This window comes from Thamnophis elegans, chromosome 3, assembly GCF_009769535.1.
Source record: "Thamnophis elegans isolate rThaEle1 chromosome 3, rThaEle1.pri, whole genome shotgun sequence".
Lineage (NCBI taxonomy): Eukaryota > Metazoa > Chordata > Lepidosauria > Squamata > Colubridae > Thamnophis > Thamnophis elegans.
The window spans coordinates 41,789,275-41,805,049 of NC_045543.1; positions in this window are offsets into that span (position 1 = coordinate 41,789,275).

Here is a 15,775-nt window from a genome sequence, read left to right on the forward strand (position 1 = left end):
ACTTTTCTTATCACATTTGTTAAGCGAATCACTGTGGTTTTTAAGTTAGTAACATGGTTGTTAAGTGAATCTGGCTTTCCTACTGACTTTGCTTATCCACCACAACCAGGAAGTTCTGGCCGTGGAAAGGACCAGCGAAATCGATGTGGAGGCGAGACCATGGGCCTCTCGGAGCCTCCCACTCACGAGCAGGCCCGGCTGGGGGGTTGGGCCTGGATAGTTGACAGGTCGTGCAGCGGCCTACATGGGCCGCTATCTCTGTGTCCAGCAAGGGCCACCAGACATAGCTACGGGCCAATGCCTTCATTCGTGCTATGCCCGGGTGGTCCTTGTGGAGCAGATCCAGAACTAGTGGCCGAAGCGCAGTGGGGATCAGCACCCGATCCCCCCAGATGAGACAACCCCCATGGAGGGAGATCTCTGCCTGGCGATTTTTAAAGGGCTGGAAGCCCTCTGCCACCTTGTCTGTTGGCCATCCCCTCAAAACCCAGGAAGAGACCTGGGAGAGGATCGGATCGGCCTTCGTGTGAGCTGCCACGTCTGCGGCGGAGAGTGGAAATCCGGAGGCGGCAATGGAGAGGACAGAGAGAGATGGGACGGGGGCGGTGTCCGTCTCCGGGAGTGGGCAACGGCTGAGGGCATCGGCATGCCCCAGCTGTTTGCCCGGACGGTAGAGCAACGTATAAGAATACGCTGCGAGGAACTCCGTCCAGCGAGTCATGCGGGGGGATAGAATGGTGGGGGTCGGCTTGTCACCCGCCAAAAGCCCAAGGAGTGGCTTATGGTCGGTGACAAGAGTAAAGTGCCGACCGTAGAGGTAGTCGTGGAACCTCTTAATCCCGGACACTGCAGCCAGAGCCTCCTTGTCGATCTGACTGTAGTTGCGCTCCGCCGAGGAGAGTGTCCGGGAATAAAAGGCCACAGGGGCTTCTGAGCCATTCGGGAGGATGTGGCTCAGGACCGCCCCTACACCAAATGGGGAGGCGTCACACGCCAACGTCAGAGGGATCCCATCATGATACTGAACGAGGACTGCCGATGACGTCAGCGTCTCTTTGACAGCCGCGAACGCATGCGCTTCGCGGCTCCCCCAGCGCCAGGCCGCGGATCGGTCGAGCAACCGATGCAGCGGCTCGGCTAGTGACGCCTTGTGAGGAATAAAGGGGGCGTAGAAATTGAGCAGCCCTAGGAACGCCTGTAGCTCCGCCCTGGAGGTGGGAGCAGGGGCGTTCTTAATGGCGGCAATTTTAGATGGTGTAGGGTGAATGCCTTGGGCGTCTATTAAGAAGCCCAAGAATTCTACCCTAGGGACAGCAAATGAGCATTTGCTGCTTTTCAATTTCAATCCCGCGCCCCTGAAACGACAGAGGACCTTCCGTAATATTTCGATGAGTTCTGAGCGGCTTGTTGCAGCGATCAGAACATCATCGAAATATGGAACTACCCCCGGTAGCCCATGGAGCAGGCGCTCCATGAGGCTCTGGAAGATCCCCGGGGCCACGGACACACCGAATTGTAGGCGGCGACAACGGAAAGCCCCACGATGGGTGACGATGGTCTGGGCAGCCGCCGCATCGTCATCCACCGGGAGCTGTTGATAGGCCTGCGCCATATCCAGTTTGGCAAATATGCAACCCTGCCCCAAGGAGTGGAGCAGGTGTTGCACAACAGGGACTGGATAGGGGTTTGCCTGAAGGGCCAAGTTGATCGTCGACTTGTAGTCGGCGCAGATTCTCACCGAGCCATCCGGTTTGACCGGGAGGACTATGGGTGTCTCCCATGGAGCATGATCAACTGGCTCGATGACACCCTGCGCCAACAATTTGTCAAGTTCAGCGTCAACCTTGGCCCTCAAGGCAAAAGGCACCCTGCGGGCTTTCAGCCTAATGGGAGCAATCTGAGGATCCAAACTAAGGGAGATGGGGGTTCCCTTGTAGCACCCGAGCTGTCCATCAAAAACATCAGAGAACTCCTGTAGGAGGTCCTCAATGGAAGAAGAATTTACCCGGTGCACCCCCCCAATGGACAACCCCAATGCCGGAAACCAGTCAAGGCCCAGAAGGGCCGGCAGGGCATTCTTTACAATGATGATTGGCAGCTCCCCCGTAAACTCGCCATACTTGACAGGAATAGGAAAAGATCCCAGGACAGGAAAAATTTTTCCTCAGCGTTCGGTGCCGGCGCGAGTAGCGACTTGTGGCAGCTAGCTGATAGAACCTCGCTCTCTCTCTAACCTAGGCTTGCGTGGAATCGCCAGATCCCACCCTCGTCGCCAGTTTTAAGTTTTGACGGAGGGACGACGCGCAGCCAGGTTTCAACAACAACAACACGGTTTATTCTGGTCAACAGCGATTCGAAGAACATAAACTCGCGCCAAGGTATTTATACTAATTTTTAACCAATCACTGGCCGGGGACGAGACAGCAACCGCTGACGTCAGTCCCTCGGCCAATCAACAGTAACGTTCGGCCGGCAACACCCTCTGGGGCTTTCAGCCAATCAGAAAGCCAGAGGGTGTTACTGGCAGCATGAATATTAACCAATATTTAACACATTTGTTAAGCGAATCACTGTGGTTTTTAAGTTAGTAACATGGTTGTTAAGTGAATCTGGCTTTCCTACTGACTTTGCTTATCGGAGTGTCGCAGAAGGTGATCACATGACACTGGGACACTGCAACCATCATAAATATGAGTCAGTTGCCGCTTGTGTAAATTTTGATCACATGACCATGAGGATGCTGCAATGGTTGTAAGTGTGAAAAATGATTATAAGTCACTATTTTTTAGTGCTATTGCAACTTAGAATTGTTACTAAATGAACTTGTAAGTCGAGAATTACCCTTACATAGATAATTGAACACTGGGGCACAAAGATAACCTTTGAATGTGGGACTTTCTGGTCCACAGATACTGGCTATAAGAAGCGAATGGTCATTTTTCTCCTGCTAGAGCAACCTCTGCAAAGAGCACAGAGATTTACCTGCTCCTGTCACTTCCTACAAGTACATATTTGCAAGGCCATGTTGATGGAACCATTGGGAAAGAATGAGTGTCTTACTTTTGTATGCTCAACTTTGATTTTTTTTAAGTCAAAGAATATCTATAAACTTTATAGTAAGTAAAAGTTTAGATAGCATTCTGGTGATTATTCCATAAATAATAAATCTTCCAGCCTTCTGACCTTTTGTCCAACAAGGGCAAAAATCCTAGAATGACTGAAATGCATTAGTACACTAATCTGTAATTATGGAAATATAATGAATTAAACTTTTGCCATTTAACATTATTAGCTTTTGTAACTAATTGAATAGCAAAATGTCATGCACAAAGAGTGTGTATGTTTGTGAATATGTGCACACACATGCTTAAGGCAAATCAATTAGAGGGACAATTGAGAGGGAGATCAGTACAAGAGGCAGAAAGGTCTTTAACCTTTCTTCTATCCTATGTTTTCTGAGAATATAATCGCCAAGCTGCCTATTTCCTCTGAATAAGGGATAAATAAGAGTCCAAGAGGAACCATTTAAATTAGAGCAAGTTACTGTTTTAAGCTGAGAGCATAGTTGGAATTTTGAAAGCATGAAATGGGTCTGCTCACAAAATGGCTACCAGAGAGAGTTCTCTATCTTCAAAATGGTTTCTTTTATGGGCCTGGTCATAATTCATTTACCAGAAGTCAAACTGGTCTTGAGTCACTGTGCACCATCTGAAAGAGATAGTGGCTCTTATAGGCATTGCTGCAAATGCTAGAAATTAGTTCTTTACTTTGCTTTACTATATATCAATGTCCTATTTAATTTATTTGATTAAAATAACTTGAAAAATCAGATGAGACATGAGATCTAAGGAAATCAATAAGTTATTTAGAAACATATTGGTCCCTCTGGGCAGTCCTTGACCAATTCGTAATTTAAATGGAGACAAAAGGCCAGAGTGAAGAAACTTTTCCCCAGTAGTTTTTTTTAAATTTCAAAAGCAGAGTCATCAGTTTGAGTCTTTTGGCTTGATGTTTCGTTTTTGGATTGGCTTCTCCATCACATCTTAATAGCTTTTTATGAGTGCTGGACTACTCCAATCACTTAGCTAAACAGTCTGTATTGGTTCTATGCAGAATTGACAAGATTTATAGTTTAACATGTATGTTGAGTGCCACATTGGGAATGGACATTATAGTGTGTGGTATTTAAACTGAATTTAATGAACTTAAATGTTTGCAAACATACATTTTGAATATGGATTCTATCCTATTTAAGAGTGAATGGGTTTTGTTGGGAGTATACTCCTAGTGTTGAGTAGGCAATATATATCTTTATACAACAACAAATGGTCGTTGTTGCTTTAAATGAGTGGATGTACTTATCAGGTGTAATTAACTTTACTACAAGAAGGAGTCAAGAGAGCTCACTCTCTCTCTCTGCTTGTCCTGTGCTTGATGACTTGATTACTGGAATGTGAACTGCGACTGTAAGCTATTGTTTGTTCTTTGAATTGTGTTTGGACTAATATCTACTATCTACTATCACTGCTTGTGAAGCAATTATCAGTAGTAAAGCTACTTGTTTTTGCTAGCACTGTCTGAAACTCTATTCGTATGTTTTTACTAGCAACATTCTTTCTCTCTAGCTGTACATTCCATTGCACTACTTTCTGTCTCCCAACGGAGATACCCCTAACAGGTTTAAATAATTTTCAGCTTTTAGGGTTTTTTCCCTTCCTTTTTATTCAACTGCAAAAAGCAAAATAGCTTAAAAAATTAAAACAGAAGTCTAAAACAGAATAAAAATAACAGGTAGAGTTTCAGCAATGCCACCAGAAAAATTCATTTAATGCAAATAACAATAACTCAATCATCAAATGCCTTCCAATTTTTTTAAAAAAATCATTACACATATCAATGTGGGCAAGATAAACTCCTGGGTAATTTCCCAAAGGAGACAACAATTCCACATTCTGGTGTTACTATTAAAAAGGCACATTTCTGGTGTCTGCCAATTTGATTTGTGTAAATAATGGACCATTAAGCAGAATCTGCCCTATCATTTTTCAGCTTCAAGTAGGTTCATATTAACATGGTCTTTCATATAATCTAATTCTAGGTCATTTAGGCTTTCAAAAGTTAATAAAAACCAGCACTTTAAACTGAGCTTCCATCACTATTCTACTTAGTCACCTTTCATCAAGCTTAGTTTCTGATCTCTCTTTCAAGACAGTTCATATAATAGTCAGAAGGACTATAATGGAAAAATACTGCCAGATGTTTCCAAAGCTTTTTACCCATCCATTTCCTTTGCAGATTGTGAAAGGCAATGTCTGGGTTAATATTATTTAGTTACAGTGACTGAGTTCCATGCCTTACACTTTTGGATTTTTCTCTTTCTCTCCTCCTCTCTTGGAATTCTCATATGAGAAACTTGGAATAGTGGTGAAATGGCCTCCATCTTTCCCTTTGTAGATATTCCCCAGTGGGTCTCCATTCTGCTGCTTCCCTGCATGTTTTGGATTGGAAATGCCATCACCCATCATTATCCAGATCCAGATCCAGATCCATCATGGTTTCCTCATGCTGGCTCTGCCTTTCAAAGGAATAAGGTGACAAACTTTTGGGAGATCCTTAGGAATTGTGTGGTCTCAGAGTAACATTAACTCCTCTTTTTTTGTTTTACTTTATATTTATCCCAGGACTACACCCCCACCCCACCCCTAGAAACTTGACCAAAACAAAATGGAAGCATTGGACTCATACTCTTTTAAAAACAGAATATATGAAAGAGGATTTCTGGATGTTATAAATCTTGACTATTATAAACCTTGCATTGGCGAACAATTGATACACATGGGCTGAGATGGCTTATTGTTTATGAAAAACATTGTTGTTTTATTGTGTCATTCAAATAGTGCCTTGTGGTACTTCAAAGACTATATCAGGATGAATAAATAACCAAAAGGTCTTATGAAAAACATAAAAGGAAACATTTCCAAAAAACAGATTCAGACAAGATAGACCAATTTTTGTTCAGTGATTCATACAATTTGTCAGCGGAAAGCTTGAGACAATACCAGCCCACAGAATCTCCATTAAGTGTTGGGATATGACGAAAATAAAGAAAAAGAACAGCATTCCTCCCACTGACCTAGCTGTCTGCAGTGTCAGAATTGTTAAATATCCTAATTTTAGAGATGTTATATCCTAGCATCATAGGAGTGGTGCAAGAAGGCCATTGTATAGTTGTGGTTTCAGATAGAACAAGTGTTACAGTTCCAGTGGATAAAGTAATAAGGACAGGTGAGATTCAGGGTCTGATAGTGACAACCTTGTCTAGCCTAACGTTCCCACATTGTTTCTAGCATACCTTGGAAAAAAGGTATCCATGTTAAGATCTTTAATAGGAATCAGTAATTAGACCATAATTCTATTGGTAAGAATTTTTTAAATTTTATTGTTCTACAGTTTGATCATTGTAATTTGTTTTATTTGCTTTTGTTTGTAACTTCCTCAAAGAGACTACAATACATTTCCTGTCTCTGATAAGCAAATAAGAAGGTTCTTATCATAATACTGCTTCTACTCTTCTGTCCTTAAAAACCTGACCTCATTCCTGTTTCAGAATGGAATATGATCTAAAGACAAAAGGTGTCTACAGTATATTCAGTTGACTTAGAACTGGAGGCTCAAGGCAGGGATAGGATCTGCATAGATTAAGGTGACCAGACGTCCCGCTTTTGGCGGGACAGTCACGATTTTTAATAATTTGTCCCGCAGCGTGTTCAAAAAGTCCCAATTTTCCAAAAGAAAGAAAACAATTTTAAAAAGGACGCCGTTAAAAAAAAGTTTTTATTTCTCTGAAGTGTCGTTCCCGATGTGGCCTTTAGAGGGCAGTGGTTTCCCTCTCTCCACTCGGCTCCAATGAGGGCGAAACTCCCTCCCCTCCTGTGCATGCATGCGCCAATGCGCGCCGTTTTTCTGCAGGGAGAGCGAGGGATTTCTGGCAGCACGGCGAGGAGGAGGCTCGGTCCCGGGCCAAGTGGCTCAGCCGTCGGAAGGTTTTTTTTTTTTTTTTGCCTGCTTCTCTCAGGCGCTGCTCTCCCTGCAACCATTTTTCCCTCTTTCTCCTTTTTGTCCTTTCTCCTCCTTCCCCCCAAAAAGAGAACGAGAGGGAGAAGGAGGTGTGGGGGAGATGGTGGGATTGCTGCTTTCTGAGCTTGGTGCAGCGAAGGCTCCCCCACCCCACACCTCCTCTTTCAGAAAGAGGAGGTGTGGGGTGGGGGAGACGGTGGGATCGCTGCTTTCTGAGCTTGATGCAGCGAAGGATCCCCCACCCCACCTCCTCTTTCAGAAAGAGGAGGTGTGGGGGAGATGGTGGGATCGCTGCTTTCTGAGCTTGGTGCAGCAAGGATCCCACTATCCTACTATTTTATTTTTCTTTATGTACACTGAGAGCATATTCACCAAATACAAATTCCTTGTGTGTCCAATCACACTTGGCTAATAAACTATTCTACTCTACTCTACTCTACTCTATTCATTTCTATTTCAATTCTAACAAGGAGTTTAGCTTCTCTCTCTTGAAAATGTAAGCTAGCATAAGGCATTATAATGCAAGCTAGCCTTAACTTTCAAACAGTTCATTTAGTGACCAAAGTTATAATGGCATTGAAAAAAGTGACTGATGACCATTTTTCACACTTAGTGAAAATAAGGAAACATTACTTCTTAAACAGTAGGGAGTTCAGGGCACTTTTTGGAGAAATACTTCCAGATATTTTCAGCTTTTCGTTACTAGCCTTGGATAATTCGCATTACATTACATGGCTGGTTATGGAATTCTGGGAGTTGAAGTCCACACATCTTAAAGTTGCCAAGGTGAGATATACATCTGCTCTATAGCATCAACACAGAATTTAGCAATTTTCTATCTATATCACCAGCTGCTGACTCCTCTAGATTAGCTAGTGCCACAATTATATTGAGAGTATTTCTTTATATCAACAAGTACCCTTCCCATTCTCAGAACAGTATATTGACATAATTTACACCTCCATCTCCTCACAGCTGAGCTTTGAGGTGCTTCAGCAAGGAAACCAGAGAGAGGTACTGCCTGTAAAGATTTAAGGCCAGGATAGATGGATGCCTTGGTGTCTTTTTCCCTCCCACTCTACATTATCTTCTAACAAGAAACTGTAAGTTATTCTCCATAATATGAGGCCAGACAGGGTTAAGAAGACTCTGGGCATTCTCTTGTACATCATCTTGCCTAGATGAGTAGTTGGACATTTACTTGTTTATTTTTCCATGAGTCTCCTAATGGAGCAATGATCCTGTATTAAATAAACCCCATAAACCATCATTTGGGACATTGCTCACATGCACATTAAAACTATCTTCCACTTAATCCTAGTCAAGTCATATGCCCCAATGATCAGACTGGAACTTTACCTCAGATACCAAAACATAGAAGAAAAGGGAGAAAATTTGGCAGAAGTAATGAGAGAATTTTTGGCAGAAGCATCGGTGATAACCAAAGGGAAGTTGATGGAAGGAACAGATGGTGGGTTTTGAGTCTTTACAAGCTATGCAATGAAAAACAAGTTGCCAAGAGAAGTCCATATAAGATCTACCAAGAAAGCAATCAGAACACAAATACTACAAATGGCAAGAGATATAAGATTGCACTATTATTGGAAGGATACAGGATGATGTAATGGAATTTTATAATAAAAACTAATTTAAATTTAGTTAAATTTAGAATACTATGCATAAAATGAAATAATAATAGTTATTAACAATGATAATAATGCACACATATATACTAGATCGATAATATGAAATTTTATACAAATTGTGAGGACTATAGAGAGGATGCTTAAAAGTTTTGTAACTAAAGATAAACAATTTTATATAGAATATAATATAAAGATGTAATATTATTGGATCGTTTTAGGATGATGTAATGAAATGCCATAATATAAATTTATTTTAAATTAAAATATCTCACATAAAAGGATGTAATAATAGTTATAGTCAAATGAATGTTTAACAATGATGATAATTGTATACATATATATTAGATTGATGATATGAGATTTTATATAAATTGCAAGTGAAGACTATTGTGAGGAAGGACAAAAGCTTTGTAACCAATCGACATACTGTATGTAACTGGAAGATGGTTTTTATGTTTTGTTTATGTTTGTTTTAAAATTTAAAAAAATATATAATAAAAAAAATATTTCTTCATCTCATCTTTTATCTATAAAATAATCCTTAAAACCTCGTCATCCAGTTCTGGTCAGCAAAAGTCCATTAACTTCAATCAAATAGATCTAATATCTATTTGTTTCTTTTCTTTTTTAATAATATTCATCTTTAATCCTTTCAAATAATATCCCAGAGGTTGTTTTCTTTCATTTTTTCTTTGTACCTTCTCATAAAATCCTTCAGAACTTTAACAAGTCTCCTTAGTAAATCCAATATAAGAAAGTTATCCAAATTGCTCTTTTGGTATGCCATGTTGGAACAAAAATCTGGTCTGCTTCCAAGCCAGGAGAAAGATGCAGGAGAAATTAATTTGGAGGCAAGCTACAGGAAAGGAGGTCTCCATTTATTTAGGAATCAAAAGCAAAGAGACACAGCAATCTCTTTTAGGGCATCTGACAGTGGATGGCTGTTTATGTCATTATAGTGTTTTAAATGCCCAGATCCATTGTGAAATGTATTTTAATCTGTGCTGTGTGTGTCCTTTTAGTATTCTAATTATTGTTGCCTGACTCCCATTGTGGCTGAGAGGTCCTGCTCTCAGGTCCTTGGAGCTGGGTGAGGAATGTAGATTTTAGGTGTCTTTGTCTCTCTGCTGTTTTAATCTGATCAATCTGAAGGTGTTTTGTTTATGAATGGAATAGTTTGTGACCCATTCACAAGGGCCAGCTGCTTGAGTGATTTTACATCAGGAAAGCCTTTTCTTGGGGGGGGGGGTGTCTTTTTCTTCAGGGGGGCATTTCTTTGCTAATATGGGGGCTTTTCTATATTAAAAGGCGGGATTCTCCCTACAGGCATTTGCATATCCCTTTTAATAATTAAAGCATCAGCCAGTTCCAGTTGTATATTCAATGTAATACCTTTTCCATATCATTTTCTTTGCTATATTCATTTTTAAGTCCATTTTCAGATCAATTGCTAATTTGCTATCTTATCCAGTAAACCTTGTTCCTCTTCCAAAACATCTTTTAAAGACTGTCTGTCTACAAAGGCAGACACTTTTAAGATTAACTTCTTAATCCATTGCTCACAAATTACTTTCAGTGATAAAAGTATTTTGTTCCATGTTGTGTTAATAAGTCAAATGTAAATGTTGTTTTCCTTTAAGTGTAATCTTTAGTCCCTGTGGTTCCCTATAATATCCAACATTCAAATTCCCATCCATACACAAGAATCCAAAACAACAGCATTTTCCCATGGGAAGTTTTCTTATGATTAATTTCAAAATCTTATTTCAAATCCATTTGGACCCTTAGCCTATTTATAACTTTCCAAAATCAATATTCTAATCACCATTCTGCTGTTTATTCTAAAAAAAGAAATGTTTCTATGTCCTTAAATTTATCTTTAAAACTTCTTTTACTAAGGATTAAAAGTAACTCACCCAGTGCATGTTAGAAAACATTTTGATTGAATTTTTTTTAATAATTGAAAAGCAATTAAGAAGCAAAGTGATTAAGACATGAGGCTCAACAGATCTTCGTGTGCATAAGGCTACATTGCAGCTATGAGATTTGGTGGAAATCCCTCAACTCTCAGTCACTCAACTCACCAGCCGGCTGCAGAAACCTTAGTTGCTGCAATTTACTCCTGAGAAGCAGCTGCCAGCATAACATAAGTAGACAATCTCACAATCTCTCCTGTTTTGAAGAGATTTGCCTCGCCACAAAATCCCATCTGGCTGCCGCTCTCCCCATAATGCTGCCTCTGCTCATTTGGAGACATTTAGTTCGCCATGAATCCTCACCAGAAGTCCCATTGAGGTACTATTTCCAAACTAGGGCAGTGAGAATTTGGAAAAGACATGTTTTAAAAGAAGATATGAGATGCTTTATATTGGCTATTTACCAGGGCAAAACAATGTTTTTTTTACACATGACCCATTGAATTTGTTTAGTAGTCGTAAACCACCTCCATCTTGTTGCCAAGAAAGCTACATGGATATATCCAAGGTTGCCCCATGATTATAATATTTGAAAAGCATTATTTGGGCCATGTAACAGAAACATAAATGTCTTTATACCCCAAAGCACACTTTTCTTAAGAGGACAGGGCTGCTTGTGATCAAGCTAGGATATGAACAGATTACTGAATCAACTCATAATAGAATTAGATTGTTAAACCCCAAATCCCTTGAAATACAACAGCCAACCTAAGCTCAAATACCCAATATGCTAAGCAGCACAGGGACCTGTCTTTTAGCTCTGTGTCATTTCCCCAAATCTCCAGATGGCGCTTTGACTGGTCTGGTGTGCAATAGAAGAACGGGAAACAGCACTGATGCAGAGCATTTGTGTCCTGAAGGATACAAATGCAAGGATGGGAGCTTAACAAAGAGAAAGCGAGAGAGGGGGCAGTGTTAAGATCTGGGAAATTTTGCTGCAGCATCTCTATTGTCATGAAAGTGAACCGTATGAATTGGGAACATCAAAAAAACAGTTTTCTCTAATGTACCGGGAGTATTAATGATAAAGACAGAAGCAAACACGGCCACATATTGTTCTTTGATTCTTCAACATTTCAAAGGAAGCAAGAGAAATGACAGGTGAGCTTGCTCACAACCAATGATAATGACACAGTCTTTCAAGCAAATTGATTTAAAACAACTATAATTAATAGCCTGAACCTCAGGCAAGAGGAGGGAACGATGGATAGTTTGCATTCATATTTCTTGATAATCCATCATGTTGGGTCTATATGACCTCTAATAAAATAACTGGATTGAACTGAAATCTTAGTCATCCACAGGTGCAATCACCAGCAGGCAAGGATTTTCCTCAGAACAAGCCCCACATACATACAGTACATAATATCAGAGAAATGAATAGTTGGGGAGTCTCCTATTTCAGTGTAACCAAGGGTATAAACATGAGGCCTTTCACACTTGGACTGTGAAAATCTAGATGTCCATTAGGTGATGAAGTTGAACTTTCTCTTTTCTAAATTCCCAGGGCATTTTGACATAGGCAGTGAGGTTTGCTCCTCCTAGTGGTGTTGCTGAATACTGCCACCCACCAGGCTGAGCTAAACACAGACCAAACTAACATCAGGTCCAGGGTTGTTGTTGTTTGTGGTAACAAATGGTTCTAAATCCATATCCATCAAAATGCAGATACAACCTGGATGCTATGTTTGATCATGCAAGATGGCATTTGTCAATCCAAAAAGTGGAACCCTGCACCTGCGGGAATAACTCTAGGAAGATGAATGATGATTCTGAATTATTTCATTTATATTAACTACTAGGCAAAGACAATTCTGTGTTTCTTTTGATTAAGAATGTGTGTCCTTTGTTGTCAAGATTTCTGCTTACTGAACTCAGATTTCTCCCCCACCCCAATCTTAGTCTACCTCTCTGGCTTTGCAGCCTTCTGCTATCTAATTGGACTGGCCATGAAACTAGATAACCAAGTTAGGTCCTGTGTTTTTAAAATGTAATGTATTTTTAAAGTAATGGATTAGGAGATTTGCCAAATTTTCTTGGTGTGCTTGCTCACTTACTTTATTAAATAAATAGGCCAGGCATCTCTCTCTCTCACTAATGCCATAGAGACTTGCATACTGCCTGGAATTCAAAGTAGCTGTTAATAAGAGGAAGTTTTTAGCAAGAATGGTTCCAAAAGATAAGACTGTCACTGGAACACATTGCTTTGAAACTTTTACAGCAGAATCCCAGTTGAATAATGATATGTTTTGTGAATGCTCTCCAATCAGGTACAAGGATCTCCTTTGCTTCTGGAGAAAATTGTATCTCCTGGAGACTCTCAATTCTGTGGATATAATTAAACTTCTTGTCTCCTATGTTAAAACTAGATGGATGTGAAGCTGCCTTTTAAAAATGCTGCTGGATTTCAGTCTATGATTTAGGATTAGCAATGATACTGGCCAGGTATTCTGCCTTCTGTATCAAAGCCTCTAATCAGGGGGTCCCTCTGTTTCTGTGCTCCTTCCACTCATGTTGGGAAAACAATCCTAGTTTTTCTCAAACCTTGGGAACTTGAAGATACATAGACTTCAACTCTCAGAATACCCTAACCACCCATGCTGGATGAGGAATTCTTGGAATCAAAGTCCACAAATCTTAAAGTTGCTGTGGTTGAGAAACACCGCTCTTCTAGGCAGTTCTTTCAGGACATGTGATTTCCATTGATTATTTCTTTGATTCCCCTGCCCCATTGATTCTCGCTTGCACCGTGCCATCCAGTGTACCCACTCATCCATTAGTACATTTATTTTATTTATTAAATTTATATGTTGCCCATCTCACTATCCAAAGTGACCATGGGCTTCTAATGATAAATTATCCCCAGCTTTTACTTTTCTTGTCATCACTGCAACTGAAAGATGAAACTGGTAGAACTCTCCTCAATTTCACGTTTTAAACAAAGCTGGGGTTGGTGGGGAGGGGGAGAATAAAAAGAAAGTCCCACTGTTTCACTGGTGCAGGTATAAACTGGTCAGCCAATACTTTGGAGACTCATCGGTTAAGAGACATAGAAGCAACTCACCCAGATAAACCTTAAGATGCGTATTGCAAAGCATTACAAAGCATAATTGCAAAGCATTGTGGGATGCAGGCTTTATACAGGTATAATCCTTTCCCCAGTTGCCATAATGAAAATGAGCATCAGGAAATGGACATAATGGCAGATCCATAGAGCGATCAATTGGAGCACAAACATTGTCTAGATCAAATGAAAGTCTGCCAGAGAAAAAAGGGCAACTGCCAATCTTATCCAATGCCAAGATAGGATCAAATTAAGGGGGATGTCCTCTGTTCAAGCTATCTCAATGTGATTGTTTAACATTATTTTCGCAGTTAGTGGGTAATCCATGTGGAAGGCCCTTACACCGAAGCCTAGGGATAGGGCATTTTCTCTTTAATCTGTAGGGCTGGACATCCATGCAAATTACTCAACCTATACCATGTTAGGTTTCTAGTCCAGGTTTAAATAGAAGAAAGGTATTTTTAAAGCCAGTTTGACTAAGGATCATAATGTATCTAAAGGACTATCTTTTCCCTCCTATTATGTGAGCTTTAGCCTACTGGCCCACAGCAGGTAGAATTCCCTTCCCTTCCTCACATGCACCAGGCACCGACATTAGATCTGAAGGAAAGGTCCACTCTCTCCTCTCCCATTATTTTTAATTGCTTTTAATAGTTACTGCCTCATATTTCCTGAAAATTCTCTAGTACTGTTATAACTTTTGTCTCTCTACTGTAAGCTGCCTTTGGGCAATGGATGATAAAGCAGAGTGAAAAGCTTGTAAGTAAAAATAAATACACTAATGAATAAATAAAACCAGCAAGACACAGAACCATTATTTTGTTTTGCCCTTAAACCAGTCCTTTGAGAACATTAGGCTAAGAGAGTTATTGAATAGCCGAAGATCATCTAGTGCCTAGGAGTGAATAGGAATTTAAACTTACTTCTCTTTTAACACACTGCTTCCTTTTGTGTTATAAGTTGCCTACCAGAGACCAATACCTACATCTGTTTTCAGAAAAGACCGGTTTTCCCTGGCACATTTCATAACAGTCCAGATTCAAGTGACCAAATGGTTGATGTAAGAGTAACGTTCCATTCTTGCCAAATGATGCACAAATATAGCCTCTATCGTGGTAATTGTAGCCTGAAGACTTCTTATTATTTATTTGTCCTCCCAACAGATTAGCCATCTTATTGCTAGCTGGGCCACACTGAAGTTGTGCAAAAGTGTTTCCATTCTATGCTGGCAGAAAAAACTTCCTAGGCTTTGGAGGGTTAGCTGGGCCCCAGTTTTCCTGTTGCAGGACCATCTCTTCCCATTTGGTGGCTGGGTAAAACCACTTCCATGGCCAATTTTGCCATGGCTTCTAGAGGGACTGGACACATCACCAGTGCAACTTGTATATGTGAGCATAGTGCATTTATGGGATATCATATCAACTTAATTTAATCAAGCTAATGGAACACTTAGTCTTCATGAGATCAATATTCCCATTCAGAAGAAGGGTGGCAACTCCCGTTCTCAGTCATGTACTGCCCCCCCCGCCAATGTTTTAAAGATTATCTGTAGTGCTTTTCCTTTAAAACAGTGTTTCTCAACCTTAGCGACTTTAAGTCCTGTGGACTTCAACTCCCAGAATCCCCCAGCCAACTGCTTTAAAACATTCCAATCTTTTTACACAACTTGTTGTTGGACACAGCCTGGTGCTCCTTGATTTTTTAATGTTGGGGAAAGGGTACTGCCTCACCCACTTGTGGCAAATAACAAGGAAGAATTTCCAGTGCTTGAAAGAATTTAAACTACTTGGGTTGTGCAGTTTTTGGGGGGACATTGTTTCTACCTCCTCTTTGCAAATCCTTGAAGGAGCTATAGTTGCCATCTGGCCAAGAGTTCCTGTTGATTGAAGCTCAATTCTATCCCAGCATACTGCAGAACAACCTGGGCTAAATTAACCCATCAATTGACTCTTTGTTTTCCCCCCAATAGCTTTAGTATTCCCAAAGGACTACCAAGGTTTAGCACCTGTACA